A 17,965-nucleotide genomic window follows, 5' to 3' on the forward strand; every position below is an offset into this window, starting at 1 on the left:
AAGGAGAACATTTCTCACCCTGGAGTCAGAAGGACCCATTAAGCATGAGACGGGTGGCAGTTAGAACCCGAGATAAAGAGTGGGAGGCCCCCAAGCACTGCTTTGGTCTCCTTAGCCTTGGTGTACCGCCATCCCATGCTCCCCAATCTCTCTGTAAGGTTCAGATTACTGTCTATTTATCATTAGGATAATGAGTCCCAGGAAGTCCAGCAAGCCCAAGGCCACAAGAGAGTGAGAGGATATGATGTGGCTGGAAGAGGGTGTTTCTTCTAGGATCACTTTTTCCTCACTTCTTTCCATTACCTGAGACCAGAGGTATCCTAGTGAGAGTGAGTGCCTGCACCAACCCCAAAGCTCCTTCTATCCAGCACCCACCAATATGGCTACTCCTCTGATGGGACCCATTTTGGGCCTCAGGATCTGACACTCCAGCACCTTCCATTAACTGAATAGTCCTTATCTTTCCCAAGCCCTCTTCCTTAGGGGCTGGTTCATTCTCTTTTCTTTAGATCAAGAGGAACACTAAGGGATGTGGAACAGGTGGTTCATGCTGCTGTTGCTAAGGAGTAATTGGCACAGAGTGGCTATGGGTCTTCCCGGTCGTCCTACTGTGAGTTGGTGGAAATTAATCAGTGTGGTACAGAATCTCCTACTCTGCAATCGCAACTCCTCTGAAATGATCCTGGGGCTAGATCCAGGGTCGGGTCACATGTAGCTAACTGGCACATGAAGCCAAATGTGAAGAGGTTTCAGGAGAACAGGCCATGCCCAGAGGCAGGTGTGCAGTGTTATGCTCCAGTCTAGTGCTTCTTGCTGGGCCATTCAATGAAAGAGACATCAGAGAAGAAAACTTCCCTCATCAGACCAGAGGCTGTGAGCCACCTCTGAGGTATCATCAGGCTCTGGGTATCTCAGGCTTGTCTTCACCTTTCTCAAGAGCTTCCCTTGGACAAGGAGGTCTTAGGAAAGAGACCATGATCAACCATCAACACAGACACCATCAGATGTACTCTGTGGGCTGTAAGGGCATGATCTCCAAGAGACCTTATTTGGTGTTTCCTTGGATAGCCGCCCTTACCAAGCATCCTCTCAAGCCACCCCCAAACATGCCTACTAGACACTACAGGCATATCTTGTTTTATTGAGCCTTGCTCTATTGCACTTCACAGCTATAGTGTTTCACACAAATTGAAGGTTTGTGGCAACTCTGCATTGAGCAAGACATCTGGCACCGTTTTTCTAACAGCATGTGCTTACTTCATGTCTCTGTGTCACATTTTGGTAATTCTCAAAATATTTCAAACTTGCTAGGTGCAGTGGCTCACGCCTGCAATCTCAGCACTCGGGAGGCCAAGGCAGGTGAATCACCTGAGGTCAGGAGTTCGAGACCAGCCTGACCAACATGGTGAAACTCCGTCTTTGATAAAAATACAAAATTAGCTGAGTGTGGTGGCGCATGCCTGTAATCCCAGTTACTTGGGAGACTGAGGCAAGAGAATTGCTTGAACCTGGGAGGTGAAGGTTGCAGTGAGCTGAGATCTCGCCATAGCACTGCAGCCTGGGCAACAAGAGCGAAACTCCATCTCAAAAAAAAAAAAAATTTCAAACTTGTTTTATTATCATATCTGTTGTAATGATCTGTCATCCATAATCTTGGTTATTACTGTTGTAATTGTTTTGGGACACTATGAACTGCGCCCCTAAAAAACGATGAATTTAATGGATAAATGTTGTGTGTGTTCTGACTGCTCCAACAACTGGCCATTTCCCCATCTCTCTCTCTCTCCTCAGGCCTATCTATTTCCTGAGACATAACAATATTAAAATTAGGCCAATTAATAACTCCACAGTGGTCTCTAAGTGTTCAAGTGATAGGAAGGGTTCTATGTCTCTCACTTTAAATGAAAAGCTGGAAATGATTACAGTTAGGAGGGCATGTCAACAGCCAAGATATGCCAAAAGCTAGGCCTCTTGTGCCAGTTAGCCAAGATATGAATGCAAAGGAAAAGTTGTTGAGGGAAATTAAAAGTGCTACTCTAGTGAACACATGGATGATAAAGCAAAACAACCTTATTGCTGATATGGAGAAAATTTTAGTGGTCTGGGCAGAAGATCAAACTAGCCACCACATTCCCTTAAGCCAAAAACCTAACCAGAGAAAGGCCCTAGCTCTCTACAATATTATGAAGGCTGAAAGAGGTGAGAAAGCTGTAGAAGAAAAGTTGGAAGTTAGCAGAAATTATTTCATGAGGTTTAAAGAAAGAAGCCATCTCCGTAACATAAAAGTGCAAAGTGAAGCAGCAAGTGCTAATGTAGAGGTTGCAGCAAGTTACCCAGAAGATCTTGCAAAGTGATGAAGATGTCTACATTAAACAACAGATGTTCAGTGTGGAAAAATAAGCCTTCTGTAGGAAGAAGATGCCATCTAAGACTTTCATAACTAGAGAGCAAAAGTCAATGCCTGGCTTTGAAGCTTGAAAGGATAGGCTGCCTCTCTTGTTAGGGGCTAATGCAGCTGGTGACTTTAAGTTAAAGGTAATGATCATTTACCATTCTGAAAATCCCAAGTCCCTTCAGAATTCTGCTAAATCTACTCTGCCTGTGCTCTATAAATAAGACACCATCTTGATGATAGCACATCTATTTACAGCATGGTTCACTGAATATATTGAGTCTACTTTTCACACCTAGACACATTTTGAGTCTACTTTTGACACCTAGACACCTACTGCTCAAATAAAAAATACTCATTCAAAATACTACTCCTCATTGACAACGTGCCTGGTCACCCAAGAGCTCCAATGGAGATGTACAAGGAGATTAATATTGTTTTCATGCCTGCTAACACAATATACATTCTATAGCCCATGGCTCAAGAAGTGATTTTGACTTTCAAGTCTTATTGTTTAAGAAATACATCTTATAAGGCTATAGCTGACATAGTGATTCTTCTGATGGATCTGGGCAAAATAAATTGAAAACCTTCTGGAAATAATTCACCATTCTAGATGCCATTAAGAACATTCATGATCGACAGGAGGAGGTGAAAATATCAACACTAACAGGAGTTTGGAAGAAATTGATTCCAACTCTCATGGCTGACTTTGAGAGTTTCAAGACTTCATAGAGGAGGCCACTGCAGATGTGACAGAAATAGCAAGAGAACTAGAGTTAGAAGTTGAGCCTGAAAATGTGATTGAATTGCTGGAATCTCATGATAAAACTTGAATGGATGAGGGTTACTTCTTTTTTTTTAAGAGATAGGGTCTCACTCAGTTGCCCAGGCTGGAGTACAGTGGCATGATCAGAGCTCATTGCAGTCTTGAACTCCTTGGCTTAAGCTATGCTCCCACCTCAGCTTCCCTGGTAGCTAGAACTACAGGCATGCACTACCACTCTTGGCTTTTTTTTCTTTTTTTTTTTTTTTTTTTTGTAAAGACAAGGTCTCGCTAAGTTCCCCAGGCTGGTCTCATGTTCCTGGCCTCAAGTGATCCCCTCCTACCTGGGCCTCCTGAAGTGCTGAGATTATTATAGACATGAGCCATGGCACCCAGTCAAGGAGTTGCTTCTTATGGACGAGCAATGAAAGTGGCTTCTTGAATTAGAAACTTCTCCTGGTATGGATGCTGAAAACATTTTTGCTACTTAGGAGTCTGGGGCAGGAGGATCGCTTGAACCCAGGAGTTTGAGGCTGCAGTGAGCTATGATCCTTGCCACTGCACTCTAGCCTGGGTGGTAAGAGAAGACCCTGTCTCTTAAAAAAAAATAGCAACTCCTCATCCATGAAAGTTGTATCATTAGACTGTTGAAATGACAACAAAGCATTTAAAATGTTACATAAACATGATAAAGCAGTAGCGGGATTTGAGAAGATTGACTCCAATTTTGAAAGAAATTCTTCCGTGGAAAGAAACTCATACAACATCACATGCTACAGAGAAATCTTTCATGATAGAAATAGTCAACAGATGAAGCAAATTTTATTGTTGTCTTATTTTAAGAAATTTCCATAGCCACTTTAGTAACCACCACCCTGGTCAGTCAGCAGCCATCAGCATTGAGGCAAGACTCTCTACCAGCAAAACAATTATGACTCACTGAAGGTCAGATGATCACTAGCATTTTTAGCAGTAAAATACTTTTAATTATATACACTGTTTTTAACATATAATGCTATTGTACACTTAATAGATTATGGTATAGTGTAAACATAACTTTTATATTGCAGCGGGAAACCAAAAATATGTGTGATTCTCTTTATTGTGGCAGTTGGATCCGAACTTGATCTCCAAGGTATGTCTGCATTAAGAGAGGCAAAGTTAGCCAGGCACGGTGGCTCATACCTGTAATTCCAGCATTTTGGGAGGCCGAGGCAGGTGGATCACCTGAGGTCAGGAGTTTGAGACCAGCCTGGCCAATGTGGTGAAACCTCAGCTCTACTAAAAATACAAAAATTAGCCAGGCGTGGTGGCGCACACCTATAGTCCCAGCTACTCGGGAGGGTGAGGCAGGAGAATCGCTTGAACCTGGGAGGCAAGAGGTTGCAGTGAGCCAAGATTGCACCATTGCTCTCCAGCCTGGGTGACAGAGGGAGACTCCATCTCAAAATAAACAAACAAAGAGAAAAACAATGAGAAGCAAAGTTACCTGCCAGGGGCCACGTGGGGAGTAACCTTCCATGTCCAAATCCAGTGCACTTTGCCATGTAAACACACTATAGGTGCCAAACTGCTCTATTTCCTGTCACTGGAGCAAGTGCCATGAACCATGAATTTTACTAGAAGCAGTTGCTCCAATCACTGGTGTCCTGACCTATGTTCCAGAGAGCTCTCTGGATAGCCTACTCTGCCCCAGGGAACTCACAGGCTACACCTAGAATATTGTAGCTGGAAAAGGTGCCCATTTGGTTATGACTGTGTGCTCTGTCTTATATGGAAGCATCTGCATACCTCCATATTATTTAGAGTAGGGTGGTGAGGAATCCTGGAAGATTTTGAACTTCATAGAGATATAGGAGGAATCAAATGCATATTCTGACAAAATCTGGATCTCCAAAATGTTAAGTCCTAGTCATCAGAGAATCACGGATGAGGTCTGGCCTGTTGGTGACCAAATGCATAGCCTTATGATTCCCACTGCTTTTGCATTATTTGTTCTCTTCTTATGCTCCAGACATGCTCCTTCAAGATGTGAATGCAGATGGGAGGACCCTAAAAGAATACTCCCCACCTCAGATATCATGGTATTGGCCAGCTCCTGCATCATTTCCATACTTTGGCCACAGCTGTTGCTCATAGTGAGTCCATAACTGAGGCTGTCATCAGCAATATGTGCCCCACCCAACCTCTAGTTCATCCTAACAAACCTAGGATGCCTAAATCATGCAGTACAGAAAGTTATCTGAAATGCAAGGGCTAGGTTTAGGTGCTGAATGCAACATCTATCACCAAGAAAAGTCCATTAGCCAAAAATATAGTTAAAATAACTATGACATGAAGCATTCAAAGATAGTCTTCTATCCAGAGGAAGTCTCTTAAAACTCTCCCATTAAATATACATTCTTTAGGATTATACCCAACAGTTAATGTGTCCAGTGTCTTAACTTGGGAAGAGTTCATTTCCTGAAAATTTTTAGTGACAGATGGTAAAATGTAGAAGTAAGTATCTGAATGAAAGGGCACTAAACTTCAGATTTCTGAGGCTATTCTGGATCATTGTGGCTGGTACATGGTGACACCTTGCCATGTTGATTCAAGTATTCTATTATTTAAAGTCTTCTTGGATTATAGTTTTTCAATTAATTTATTTATGTTTTAATTGACAAAAAATTATATATATTTATCATGTACAATATGATGTTTTGAAACCTGGATACATTGTGGAATGACTAAATCTAACTAATGTATGCATTACCTCACTTATTTTTTATGGTGAGAACACTCAAAATCCACTCTCTTAGTAATCTTCAGGAATACAATACATTAACTGTAGTCCCCATATTGTACAGCAAATCTCTTAGCTCACTTCTCCTATCTAACTGAAATATTGTATCTCCAACATCTCCCCAACGTCCACCCCTCAGACCCCAGTAGACACCATTCTACCTTGTTCCTGTGAATTGAATTTCTTTAGATTTCATATTAAAGTGAAATTATGTGATATTTATCTTTCTGTGCCTGCTTATTTTACTTAATATAATGCTCTCTAGGTTCATCATGTTGTTGCAAATGACAGAATTTCCTTCTTTTTAAAAGCTGAATAGTATTTTATTATTTATATATGTTGATGCTTCCATGTCTTTGCTGTTACAACACTGCAATGAACATGGAGGGCAGATATCTGTTTGGCATACTGATTTTATGTTCTTTAGATATATACCCAGCAGTCTAATTGCTGGATAATATGGTAATTCTATTTTTATGTTTTTTTTAGAAACTTCCATACTATTTTCCATATGGGTATACTAATTTGCATTCACACCAGCAGTGCACAAGAATTCCCTTTTCTTCACATCCTTGCCAGCCCCTAGGATATTCTGTCTAATTGATAATAACCATTCCAACAGGTAGGTGTGAGGTGATAACTCATCATGGCTTTAATTTGCATTTCTCTGATGATTAGCGATGTTGAGCATTTTTTTTTCATCTACCTATTGGCTGTCCATATGTCTTCTTTTGGTCCTTTGCCAATTTTTTAATCAGGTTGTTTGCTTGCTGGTGAGTTGAGTTCCTTACATATTTTGGATATTAGCCCTTATCAGATGCATGGTTTCTAAGTATTTTCTCCCATTCCATAGGTTGTCTCTTAACTCTGTTAGTTGTTTTCTTTGTGGTTTGATATTATCCCACTTGTCTATTTTTGGTTCTCATTGCCCAGACCAATGTAATGGAGCTTTCCTTCTATGTTTTCTTCTAGTACTTTTACAGTTTTAGGTTTTACATTTAATTATTTAATCCATTTAGAATTGATTTTTGTATATGATGTGAAATAAGGGTCCAATTTCATTCTTCTGCATGTGAGCATCCAGTTTTGCCAACAACTTTTATTGAAGAGGCTGTTCTTTGCCAGTTGAGTTTTCTTGGTATCTTTGTCAAAATCAGTTGACCATAAATGATTCTGTTTGTTTCTAGGTTCTCTGTCATATTCCTTTGATCTGTGTTTCTGCTTTAAAAGCCAGCATTATACTGCTTTGATTTTTATAACTTTGTAATATACTTTAAAACCAGGTAGTGTGATATGTTCAGCTTTCTTGTTTTTGCCCAGGATAGTTCTAGCAATTTGGGGTCTTTGTGATTTCATACAAATTTTAAGGTTTCTTTTCTATTTCTGTGAAAAACGTCACTGGAATTTTGATATGAATGCATTGCATCTGTAGATCACTTTGGGTAGTATGGACATTTTAACAATATTATTAATTCTTCTAATCTGTGAAAACAGAATATCTCCACTTATTTGTGTCTTCTTCAATTTCTTTCATCAATGTTTCAGTTTCCAGTGTACAAGTTTTTAACCTCCTTGTTTAAATTTATTTCTAAGTATCTTTTTTTTGGTAGCTATTGTAAATGGGATTGTTTCCTAGACTTCCTTTTTGATAGTTCATTTTTACTGTATAGAAATGCTACTGATTTTTTGTATGTTGATTTTATACCCTGCAACTTTATCAAATTTGTCCATTATTTCTAAACAGTTGTTTTAGGGTTTTCTGTATATCAGAGCATGTCATCTGCAAACAAGGACAAATTAACCTCTTTCTTTTCAGTCTGGATGCCTTTTATTTATTTATTTATTTTTATTATTATTATTATTTTTTGAGATGGAGTCTTGCTCTGTTGCCCAGGCTGGAGTGCAGTGGCACGATCTCAGCTCACTGCAAGCTTCACCTCCTGGATTCATGCCATTCTCCTGCCTCAGCCTCCCAAGTAGCTGGGACTACAGGCGCCCGCCACCGCACCCAGCTAATTTTTTTTTGTATTTTTAGTAGAGACAGGGTTTCACTGTGGTCTCGATCTCCTGACCTCGTGATCTGCCCACCTCGGCCTCCCAAAGTACTGGGATTGCAGGCATGAGCCACTGGGCCTGGCTCTTTTATTCTCTGCCTAATTGCTCCAGTTAGCACTTTCAGTACTATGTTGAACAGAAGTGACAAGAAAGAGTGGGCATCCTTGCCTTATTCCTGACATTAGAGGAAAAGTTTTCAACTTCCCACCATTAAGCCTGATATAAGCTGTAGGCTTTTCATATATGGCCTTCATTGAATTGAGGTACGTTCCTCCTCTACCTGATTTGTTGAAAGTTCTTATCATGACAGTATGTTGAATTTTGTCAAATGTTTTTTCTGCATCTGAGGAGATGATCATATGGTTTTTGTCCTTCGTTATATTAATGTGATGTATCACATTTATAGATTTGTATATGTTGTATCATCATTGGATCCTAGAGATAAATCCCACTTGATTTTAGTACATAATATATTTAATGTGTTATTGAATTAGTTGGCTAGTACTTCGTTAAAGATTCTTATATATGTTCTATTAGGCTGTTCTTGCATTGCAAAAAGGAATACTCAAGATTGGGTAATTTATAAAGAAAAGAGGCTTACTTGGCTCATGGTTCTGCAGGCTGTGCAAGCATAGTGCCAGAATGTGTTTGGATTCTGGGGAGGCCTCAGGGAGCTTTTACTCATGGCAGAAGGCAAAGCAGGAGCAGGCACCTCACATGGCCAGAGTGCGAGCAAGAGGGAGAGGGGGCAGGGAGGTGCCACACGGTTTTAAACAAGCAGATCTCATGAGAACTCATCATCATGAGGACAGTACCAAGCCATGAGGGATCTGCCCCCATGACCCAAACACTTCCCACCAGGCCCCACCTCCAACACTGGGGATAACAATTCAACATGAGAATTGGTTGGAACAAATATTCAAACCATATATGTTCACTATGGGTATTGGCCTATAATTTTCTTTACTTGCAGTGTCCTTGTCTGGATTTAGTATAGAGGTAATGCTTACCTTGTAAAATGAGTTTGGATGTATTTCCTCTTCTTCCATTTTTTGGAAGATTTTGGAAGGATCAATATTAATTCTTTATAAATGTTTGGTAGAATTCAGCAGTAAAGTCATCAAATCCTGGGCTCTTTTTTTTGATAGGAGGCTTTTATTATTGATTCTATCTCCTTTTTATTGGTCTTTTCAGATTTCCAGTTTCTTCATGATTCAGTTTTGATAGGTTTATGTGTCTAGGAATTTATCCATTTCTTCTTGCTTGTATAATTTTTTGGTATATAATTGTTTATAGTAGTCTCTTACAGTACCTTGTTGTTTATCTGGTATCAGTTGTTATGTCTTTTTTCTTTGTGATTTCATTTATTTTAGTCTTTTCCCTTTATTTTTCATAGTCTACCTAAAGTTTTGTCAATTTTATTTAGCTTTTCAAACACCTGACTCTTAGTTTCACTGATCATTTCTATTATTTTTCTATTTTATTTATCTATTACATCTATTTTTGCTCTGGTCTTTATTATTTTTTTCCTTCCGCTAAATTTGGACTTGTTTGTTCTTGTTTTTCTGCTTCCTTGAGGTATAACATTCAATTATTTCAGATATTTCTTCTTTTTTGATGTGGATATTTATTGCTTATCTAAACTTTCCTCTTAGAGTTGCTTTTGCTGCATCCCCTAAGTTTTAGTATGCTGTGTTTCCAGTTTTGTTTGTCTCAAGATATTTTTAAATTTCCCTTTTAATTTCTTCATTGACCAACTGGTTATTCAGGAGCATGTGTTTCTCCATGTGTTTGTGAGTTTTCAGAAATTCCTCCTCTTATTGATTTCTAGTTTTATACCATTGTGGTCAGAAAATGTAGTTGATATGACTTCAGTCTTTGTAAATTTGTTGAAACTTATTTTATGGTCAAATATATTATCTACCCTGGAAAATGTTCCATGTGCACTTGAGAAGAAAATATATTCAGCTGCTGTTGGATGGAATGTTCTGTATATGTTTGTTAGCCCATTTGGTCTAAAATTTAGTTCAAGTATGTTGTTTTCTTGTTGATTTTCTGTCTACATGATCTGCTCATTGCTGAAAGTGGGGTATTAAAGTCCCCTATTATTATACATTATAGTGTAACTCTCCCTTCAGATCTTTTAATATTTCCTTTATATTTAGATGCTTCAATCTTGGATGAATGGATATTTATCATTGTTATATTTTCTTGATGAATTGACCTCTTTATCATTGTACAATCATTTTCTTTGTCCTGTATTACAGTTTTTGACTTAAGGTCTATTTTGTCAATATAAACATAGCTACCCTTGAGCTCTTTTGGTTTCTCTTTTGGAAAAAGGAAAAGGAATACCTTTTTCCACCTCTTTACCTTCAGTCTATGTGTGTCCTTAAAGGTAAAGTGAGTCTCTTTCAGGCAGCATATAATTGGGCCTTGTTTTTTTTTATCTATTCAGTCACTCTATGCCTTTTGATTGGAGAATTTAATCTATTACATTCAAAGCAATTGTTGAGAAGGAAGGGCTTACTACTGCCATTTTGTTAGTTGTTTTCTGGTTATTTTGCAGATCCTTTATTCTTCCTCTCTTACTGGCTTCCATTGTGGGTTGATGGTTTTCTGTAGTGGTGTGATTTTAATCTGTTCTTTAAATCTTATGTATGTCTGCTATTGGTTTTCACTTTGCATTTACCCTGAGGCTTTTAAAAAACATCTTAGAGTTATAATAAACTATTTTAAGCTGATAACAATTTAATTTTGATAACATAAAAAACTATAAGCTTTTTTTTGGGGAGTGGTGGGGGGTGATGGGAGTGGTGGGGGGTGATGGGTGCAGTGGCTCATGCCTGTAATCCCAGCACTTTGGAGGCCAAGGTAGGTGGATCACTTGAGGCCAGCCTGGCCAACATAGCAAAACCTCATCTCTGCTAAAAATACAAAAAATTAGTTGGGTGTGGTTGCACATGCCTGTAATCCCAGCTACTCAGGAGGTTGAGGCACACAAGAATCACTGGAACCCAGAATGCAGAGGTGGCAGTGAGCCGAGATCATTCCACTGCACTCCAGCCTGGGCAATAGAGCAAGACTCTGTCTCAAAAAAAAAAAAAAAAAAAAAAAACTATGCACTTTTTCTCTACTACCACCATGCCCTGCATTTTAAATTTTTGATATCACGGTTTACATCTTTTTATATTGTGTGTCCCTGAAAAATTATTGTGGTTATTAATTTTAATAATAACTTTGTCTTTCGACCTTCATACTAAAGGTATATGTGATTTGCACACCACCATCTGAATTTGACTGTGTGCTTACTTTGACCATTAAGTTTTATATGTTTTGTGTTGCTAATTAGTATATTTTACTTTAAGCTTGAATATTCCCTTTAGTATTTCTTGTAAAATCAGCCTGGTGATGGTGAACTCCCTCAGCTTTTGTTTGTCTGGGAAAGTCTTTATCTCTCCTTCATTTCTGAAGGATAGCTTTGCAGGGTATAGTATTTGGGCTTGACAGGTTTTTTTCCTCCAGCATTTTAAATATAATATATCATCCCACTCGCTCCTGGCATGTAAGGTATCTGCCAAGAAATCTGCTACTAACCTTATTGGAACTTTATTATGTGAGATTTTTTAATTTTCTCTTGCTGCTTTCAGGATCCTCTCTTTGTCCTTAATTTTTGACAGTTTGGTTATCAAATGTCCTGGTGTAGTCTTGTGTAGATTGAATTTCATTGGACAATTTTGACCTTCCTGTACCTGGATATTTATATTTGTCTCCCAATTTGGAAATTTTTCTGCTAATATTTCTTTTTTTTTTTTTTTTTTTTTTTCAGTATTTATTGATCATTCTTGGGTGTTTCTCAGAGAGGGGGATATGGCAGGGTCATAGGATAATAGTGGAGAGAAGGTCAGGAGATAAACACATGAACAAAGGTCTCTGGTTTTCCTAGGCAAAGGACCCTGCGGCCTTCTGCAGTGTTTGTGCCCCTGGGTACTTGAGATTAGGGAGTGGTGATGACTCTTAAAGAGCATGCTGCCTTCAAGCATCTGTTTAACAAAGCACATCTTGCACCGCCCTTAATCCATTTAACCCTGAGTTGACACAGCACACGTTTCAGAGAGCACGGGGCTGGGAGAAAGGCCATAGATCAACAGCATCCCAAGGCAAAAGAACCTCTCCTAGTCAGAACAAAATGGAGTCTCCTATGCCCACCTCTTTCTACACAGACACAGCAACAATCTGATCTCTCCTTCCTTTCCCCACTCGTCCCCCTCTTCTTTTCAACAAAACCGTCATTGTCCTCATGGCCCGCTCCCAATGGTTGCTGTCTCTTCGGAGCTGTTGGGTACACCTCCCAGACAGGGCGGCCGGGCAGAGGCGCTCCTCACTTCCCAGATGGGGTCGCCGGGCAGAGACGCTCCTCACCTCCCAGACGGGGTGGCCGGGCAGAGGCGCTCCTCACTTCCTCCCAGCCGGGGTGGCAGCCAGGCAGAGGCGCTCCTCACCTCCCAGACGGGGTGGCCAGGCAGAGGCGCTCCTCACTTCCCAGAGGGGGTGGCCGGGCAGAGATGCTCCTCACTTCCTCCCAGACGGGGTGGCGGCCAGGCAGAGGCGCTCCTCACTTCCCAGCCAGGGCGGCCGGGCAGAGGTGCTCCTCACTTCCCACACTGGGCGGCCGGGCAGAGGCGCTCCTCACCTCCCAGATGGGGTGGCCAGGCAGAGGCACTCCTCACTTCCCAGACTGTGTGGCGGCTGGGCAGAGGCGCTCCTCACTTCCCAGATGGGGCAGCCAGGCAGAGGCGCTCCTCACTTCCTCCCAGACGGTGGCGGCCAGGCAGAGGCACTCCTCACTTCCCAGATGGGGCGGCCGGGCAGAGGCGCTCCTCCCTTCCCAGATGGGGCAGCCGGGCAGAGGCGCTCCTCACTTCCTCCCAGACGGGGTGGCGGCCAGGCAGAGGCGCTCCTCACCTCCCAGACGGGGCGGCCGGGCAGAGATGCTCCTCACTTCCTCCCAGACGGGTGGCAGCCGGGCAGAGGCACTCCTCACCTCCCAGACGGGGCGGCCGGGCAGAGGCGCTCCTCACTTCCCAGATGGGGCAGCCGGGCAGAGGCGCTCCTCACTTCCTCCCAGACGGGGTGGCGGCCAGGCAGAGGCGCTCCTCACCTCCCAGACGGGGCGGCCGGGCAGAGGTGCTCCTCATCTCCCAGACGGGGCAGCCGGGCAGAGGCGCTCCTCACTTCCTCCCAGGCGGGGTGGCAGCCGGGCAGAGGCACTCCTCACCTCCCAGACGGGGCGGCCGGGCAGAGGTGCTCCTCACTTCCCAGACGGGGCGGCTGGGCAGAGGCGCTCCTCATTTCCTCCCAGACGGGGTGGCAGCCGGGCAGAGGCACTCCTCACCTCCCAGACGGGGCGGCCGGGCAGAGGCGCTCCTCACTTCCTCCCAGATGGGGTGGTGGCCAGGCAGAGGCGCTCCTCACCTCCCAGACGGGGCGGCCGGGCAGAGGTGCTCCTCATCTCCCAGACGGGGCGGTTGGGCAGAGGCGCTCCTCACCTTCCAGACAGGGTGGCCAGGCAGAGGCGCTCCTCACTTCCCATATGGGGTGGCGGCCGGGCAGAGCCGCTCCTCCCTTCCCAGATGGGGCATCCGGGCAGAGGCGCTCCTCACTTCCTCCCAGACAGGGTGGCAGCCGGGCAGAGGCACTCCTCACCTCCCAGACGGGGCGGCCGGGCAGAGGCGCTCCTCACTTCCTCCCAGATGGGGTGGTGGCCAGGCAGAGGCGCTCCTCACCTCCCAGACGGGGCGGCCGGGCAGAGGTGCTCCTCATCTCCCAGACGGGGCGGCTGGGCAGAGGCGCTCCTCACCTTCCAGACAGGGTGGCCAGGCAGAGGCGCTCCTCACTTCCCATATGGGGTGGCGGCCGGGCAGAGCCGCTCCTCCCTTCCCAGATGGGGCATCCGGGCAGAGGCGCTCCTCACTTCCTCCCAGACGGGGTGGCGGCCAGGCAGAGGCGCTCCTCACCTCCCAGATGGGGCGGCCGGGCAGAGGTGCTCCTCACTTCCTCCCAGACGTGGTGGCAGCCGGGCAGAGGCACTCCTCACCTCCCAGACGGGGCGGCCGGGCAGAGGTGCTCCTCACTTCCTAGATGGGGCGGCCGGGCAGAGGCGCTCCTCACTTCCTCCCAGATGGGGTGGCGGCCAGGCAGAGGCGCTCCTCACCTCCCAGACGGGGCGGCCGGGCAGAGGTGCTCCTCATCTCCCAGACGGGGCAGCCGGGCAGAGGCGCTCCTCACTTCCTCCCAGACGGGGTGGCGGCCGGGCAGAGGCACTCCTCACCTCTCAGACGGGGCGGCTGGGCAGAGGCGCTCCTCACCTCCCAGACAGGGTGGCCAGGCAGAGGCCCTCCTCACTTCCCATATGGGGTGGCGGCCAGGCAGAGGCGCTCCTCCTTTCCCAGATGGGGCAGCCGGGCAGAGGCGCTCCTCACTTCCTCCCAGACGGGGTGGCGGCCAGGCAGAGGTGCTCCTCACCTCCCAGACGGGGCGGCCGGGCAGAGGCGCTCCTCACTTCCCAGACGGGGCGGCCGGGCAGAGGTGCTCCTCATCTCCCAGATGGGGCAGCCGGGCAGAGGCGCTCCTCACTTCCTCCCAGACGGGGTGGCGGCCAGGCAGAGGCGCTCCTCACCTCCCAGACGGGGCGGCCGGGCAGAGGCGCTCCTCACCTCCCAGACGGGGTGGCCGGGCAGAGGCGCTCCTCACATCCCAGACGATGGGCGGCCGGGCAGAGACGTTCCTCACTTCCTATACGGGATGGCGGCCAGGCAGAGGTGCTCCTCACTTCCCAGATGGGGCGGCTGGGCAGGGGGGCTCCTCACGTCCCAGACGATGGGCGGCCAGGCAGAGAAGCTCCTCACTTCCTAGACGGGGTGGCGGCAGGGCAGAGGCTGTAATCTTAGCAGTGTAAGAGGCCAAGGCAGGAGGCTGGTAGGTGGAGGTTGTAGCGAGCCGAGATCACGCCACTGCACTCCAGCCTGAGCACCATTGAGCACTGAGTGAGCGAGACTCCATCTGCAATCCCAGCACCTCGGGAGGCCAAGGCAGGCAGATCACTCGAGGCCAGGAGCTGGAGACCAGCCCGGTCAACACGTCGAAACCCTGTCTCCACCAAAAACACAAAAACCATTCAGGCGTGTCGGCGCGCGCCTGCAATCCCAGGCACCGGGCAGGCCAAGGCAGGAGAGTCACAGGAGCCCGAGGCAGGGAGGTTGCAGCGAGCCGAGATCATGGCAGCACAGTCCAGCTTCAGCAACAGAGGGAGACAGAAAAAAGAGAAGAAAGGGGAGAGGGAGAGGGAGAGGAGGGAGAGGGAGAGGGAGAGGGAGAGGAGAGGGAGAGGAGAGGGAGAGGGAGAGGAGAGGGAGAGGGAGAGGAGAGGGAGCAATATTTCTTTAAATAACTTTTCTACTCCTTTGTCTTTCCCTTCTCCTTCATGAACTCCCATAACTTGATATTTGATCTTTTGATGCTGTCCCATAAACCCTGTAAGCTTGCTTTCTTGTTGTTGAGTTTTGTTTGTTTGCTTGGGGGCTTGCTTGTTTTTGAGACAGGGCCTCAGTTCTGTCACCCAGGCTGGAGTGCAGTGGCACAATCATGACTCACTGCAGCCTTGACCTCCCAGGCTCAAATGACACTCCCACCTCAGCCCCCCAAGAAGCTGGAGCTGGGACTACAGATGCATGCCACCATGCCCAGCTAATTTTTTTTGTAGAGGGCAGGGGTCTCACTTTGTTGCCCAGGCTAGTCTCAAACTCCTGGGCTCAAGTGATACTCCCACCTCAGCCTCCCAAAATGCTGGGATTACAGGTATGAGCCACTACACCCAGCAATCTTATAAGTTTTCTTTATTCCTTCTCATTCTCTTTTTCTTCTCTGACTGTATATTTTCAAATAACCTTTCTTTAAGTTCACAAATGCTTTCTTCTGCTCAATTTCTCATCTATTCCATTTTTCATTTCATTGTATTTTTTAGCTCTAGTTTCATTGATATTTGATTTCTGTTTGATATGTTCTATAATTTCAATCTCTCATTAAATTTATCATTTTGATCATTTTATTGTTGCCTGATTTGATTGAATTGTTTCTCTGTATTTTCTTGAAGTTCACTGAGCTTCCTTAAAACAATTATTTTGAATAGTCTGTCAGGCAGTTCATATATCTCCATTCCTTTGGTATCGGCTACTAAGAGATCACCGTATTCTTTGGTGTTCTCATTGTATATTTTTTTTCTTATTGCCTTACAATAATGTGTGTGCATTTGAAGAAATAAGGACATTTCAGTCTTTGAGGACTAGTTTTTTCTGGGGAAGCCCTTCATCAGTCATCTGGAGGTTCAGGAGAGGCCATCTGGCATGATCCAAGGTCATACTTGCTGCTAGAGTCCTCAGGCAGGCCGGCCTGGTTCCTGGGTCAGGAGGTGGGTGGGCCTGGTGCTTGAGTCCACAGGGTTGGGCCTGAAGCCTGGATCCACTTGGGTGAATTTGTTGATTGGGTCTGCAGGAATGGTATTGGAGCCAGGGTTCATGAAGGCAGGCCTGGACCTTGTATCAATGAAGGCCAGCCTCATGCCTGGGTACACAGGAGCTAACCTTGCTCTGGGATGGGCCATAAGCCTGAATCTACAGGGTCTAGCCAAGTTCTGGGAGGGGGATGGCACCTGGGACTATTGAGATGGGTCTGGAGCCTGAGTACATCAGGGCTGTCCTGGAGCTTATGTCTGCAGGTGTGTTCTTGGAGCCTCAGTCTATGGAATCTGGCCTAGAACTGAGTTCTACTGGGGTGGGCCTGGACCCTGGATCTGCTGTATCAGGCCTGGACTCTGGGTTCACTGGAACTTGGGTGCACATGGACTGGCCTGGAGCCTACAGCCAACCTGGCACTGGGGCTAGTGTGGAGTTTGGTCCACAAGGCTGGTCTGGAGCCTCAGATCATGGGCACTGACCTGGATCTAGGCACAGCCTAGAGTCACTGGAGCTGTCCTGGAGCCTAGAGCCAAGAAGGCTGGTCCAGCTCTGGAGTCTACTGAGACTCTTGGACCTTCAGTCAAGTGGAGGGTAGTGCTATGGAGACTGGCCTGGCACTGTGCAGGCCTGAGCCTGTGTCTGTGGGTATCTTCCTGGTGTTTAAGGCCAGGGATGCTGATCTGGGACTGGAATGGGTGGGAAGCCTGAGGCCACGGAGGTTGGCTTAGTACTGAGTGGCCCTGGATCTTGTATTTATAGGGCCTGGCCTGGAGGCTGAGTCTGCATGTGCTGGTCTGAGGAGTAGGGCTGTGGGAATCAACCGGGTGCTGAGGTAGACTTGAAGCCTGAAGCTATGAGGGCCAGCCCAGTGCTGGAGAAGGTCCAGAGCTTAGGGCCTTGGGGTCTGCCTGGTCCTGGGATGGGCTTGGAACATGATTCTGTTGGGGCTAGCCTGAAGCTAGGACTGCTGGGGCCTGTCTGCCACTGGGGCCGCTAGGGTTGACCTGGCACTAGAGCAGACCCAGAGATCAAGTCTGCTAGGCAGACCTGGAGCCTGGGGCTGCTGAGGTCAGCCTATTTGTAATTTCTTTCTTCTGACAATTAGGAACCTTACTCAAATTATCTTCCAGTTATTTACTTATTTGTTTAAACTTGTATATATGGAAAGTAGTTTTAGAATTCTTTATCCTTATCTCTGTGAGAAACCATTTACCAGACACCTGCTCTCTAAACAACTGAGTGAAAGTGCTACTGAAAATTCCCCACATTAAAAATGGGACAGAAATAAAATTCTGTTCTGTGAAGCCCATGAAATTAGCTTATCAGTTCTAAGCTTATCAGATGGGACGGCAAAAGTTGGAAGCTAGTCTACAATGAAGGAGACGAACAATACTGGGGATTTGTTATAAGGGTACTCATGGGTGGTGGGATGAGCTGAAAAAAGGCAAGGCCAC

Source organism: Pongo abelii, chromosome 21, assembly GCF_028885655.2.
Source record: "Pongo abelii isolate AG06213 chromosome 21, NHGRI_mPonAbe1-v2.0_pri, whole genome shotgun sequence".
Classification (NCBI taxonomy): Eukaryota; Metazoa; Chordata; class Mammalia; order Primates; family Hominidae; genus Pongo; species Pongo abelii.